This window comes from Lathamus discolor (assembly GCF_037157495.1).
Source record: "Lathamus discolor isolate bLatDis1 chromosome W unlocalized genomic scaffold, bLatDis1.hap1 SUPER_W_unloc_1, whole genome shotgun sequence".
In the NCBI taxonomy this organism is placed as follows: domain Eukaryota; kingdom Metazoa; phylum Chordata; class Aves; order Psittaciformes; family Psittacidae; genus Lathamus; species Lathamus discolor.
The window spans coordinates 202501-205000 of NW_027069096.1; positions in this window are offsets into that span (position 1 = coordinate 202501).

Sequence of the window (2500 nt, forward strand, 5' to 3'; positions counted from 1 at the left end):
CCTTCCTTCCTTCCTTCCTTTCTTCCTTTCCTTATTACCTGCCTGCCTTACTGGACCTTCCTTTCTTCCTTCCTTTCTTCCTTGACCTTTCTTCCTTCCTGTTCTATCTACCAGACTGCTTTTCTGGACCTTCCTTCCTTCCTTCCAAATTGCTTACATACGTTTTTAATGGAATTTCCTTCATTCCTTTTCTAAATACCAGTCTTCCTTCCTTCCTTCCTTCCTTCCTCCCTTCCTTCCTTCCTTCCTTCCTTTTCTTATTGCCAGCCTGCCTTACCGGACTTTCCTTCCTTCCTTCCTTTTTTCCTTGATGTTTCTTCCTTCCTTTTCTATCTACCAGCCTGCTTTTCTGGACCTTCCTTCCTTCCTTCCAAATTCCTTACACACGTTTGTACTGGAATTTCCTTAATTCCTTTTCTAAATACCTGCCGGCCTTCCTTCCTTCCTTCCTTCCTTTTCTTATTACCTTCCTGCCTTACTGGACCTTCCTTCCTTCCTTCCTTGACCTTTCTTCCTTCCTTTTCTATCTCCCAGCCTGCTTTTCTGGACCTTCCTTCCTTGCTTCCAAATTCCTTACACACGTTTGTACTGGAATTTCCTTCCTTCCTTCCTTCCTTCCTTCCTTCCTTCCTTCCTTCCTTCCTTCCTTCCTTCCTTCCTTCCTTCCTTCCTTCCTTCCTTTTCTTATTATTTGCCTGCCTTTCTGGACCTTCCTTCCTTCCTTCCTTCCTTTTCTTATTACCTGCCTGCCTTACTGGACATTCCTTCCTTCCTTCCTTTCTTCCTTGACCTTTCTTCCTTCCTGTTCTATCTACCAGACTGCTTTTCTGGACCTTCCTTCCTTCCTTCCAAATTGCTAACATACGTTTTTAATGGAATTTCCTTCATTCCTTTTCTAAATACCAGTCTTCCTTCCTTCCTTCCTTCCTTCCTTCCTTCCTTCCTTCCTTCCTTCCTTCCTTCCTTCCTTCCTTCCTTTTCTTATTGCCAGCCTGCCTTACCGGACCTTCCTTCCTTCCTCTCTTTTTTCCTTGAATTTTCTTCCTTCCTTTTCTATCTACCAGCCTGCTTTTCTGGACCTTCCTTCATTCCTTCCAAATTCCTTACATACGTTTTTACTGGAATTTCCTTAATTCCTTTTCTAAATACCAGCCTGCCTGCCTTCCTTCCTTCCTTCCTTTTCTTATTACCTGCCTGCCTTACTGGACCTTCCTTCCTTCCTTCCTTGACCTTTCTTCCTTCCTTTTCTATCTACCAGCCTGCTTTTCTGGACCTTCCTTAGTTCCTTCCAAATTCCTTACACACGTTTGTACTGGAATTTCCTTCCTTTCTTCCTTGACCTTCCTTCCTTCCTTCCTTCCTTCCTTCCTTCCTTCCTTCCTTCCTTCCTTCCTTCCTTCCTTTCTTCCTTCCTTCCTTCCTTCCTTCCTTCCTTCCTTCCTTCCTTCCTTCCTTCCTTCCTTTCTTCCTTTCCTTATTACCTGCCTGCCTTACTGGACCTTCCTTTCTTCCTTCCTTTCTTCCTTGACCTTTCTTCCTTCCTGTTCTATCTACCAGACTGCTTTTCTGGACCTTCCTTCCTTCCTTCCAAATTGCTTACATACGTTTTTAATGGAATTTCCTTCATTCCTTTTCTAAATACCAGTCTTCCTTCCTTCCTTCCTTCCTTCCTCCCTTCCTTCCTTCCTTCCTTCCTTTTCTTATTGCCAGCCTGCCTTACCGGACCTTCCTTCCTTCCTTCCTTTTTTCCTTGACGTTTCTTCCTTCCTTTTCTATCTACCAGCCTGCTTTTCTGGACCTTCCTTCATTCCTTCCAAATTCCTTACATACGTTTTTACTGGAATTTCCTTAATTCCTTTTCTAAATACCAGCCTGCCTGCCTTCCTCCCTTCCTTCCTTTTCTTATTACCTGCCTGCCTTACTGGACCTTCCTTCCTTCCTTCCTTTCTTCCTTGACCTTTCTCCCTTCCTGTTCTATCTACCAGACTGCTTTTCTGGACCTTCCTTCCTTCCTTCCAAATTCCTTACACACGTTTGTACTGGAATTTCCTTCCTTCCTTCCTTCCTTCCTTCCTTCCTTCCTTCCTTCCTTCCTTCCTTCCTTCCTTCCTTCCTTTTCTTATTACCTGCCTGCCTTACTGGACCTTCCTTCCTTCCTTCCTTTCTTCCTTGACCTTTCTTCCTTCCTGTTCTATCTACCAGACTGCTTTTCTGGACCTTCCTTCCTTCCTTCCAAATTGCTTACATACGTTTTTAATGGAATTTCCTTCATTCCTTTTCTAAATACCAGTCTTCCTTCCTTCCTTCCTTCCTTCCTCCCTTCCTTCCTTCCTTCCTTCCTTTTCTTATTGCCAGCCTGCTTTACCGGACTTTCCTTCCTTCCTTCCTTTTTTCCTTGATGATTCTTCCTTCCTTTTCTATTTACCAGCCTGCTTTTCTGGACCTTCCTTCCTTCCTTCCAAATTCCTTACACACGTTTGTACTGGAATTTCCTTCCTTC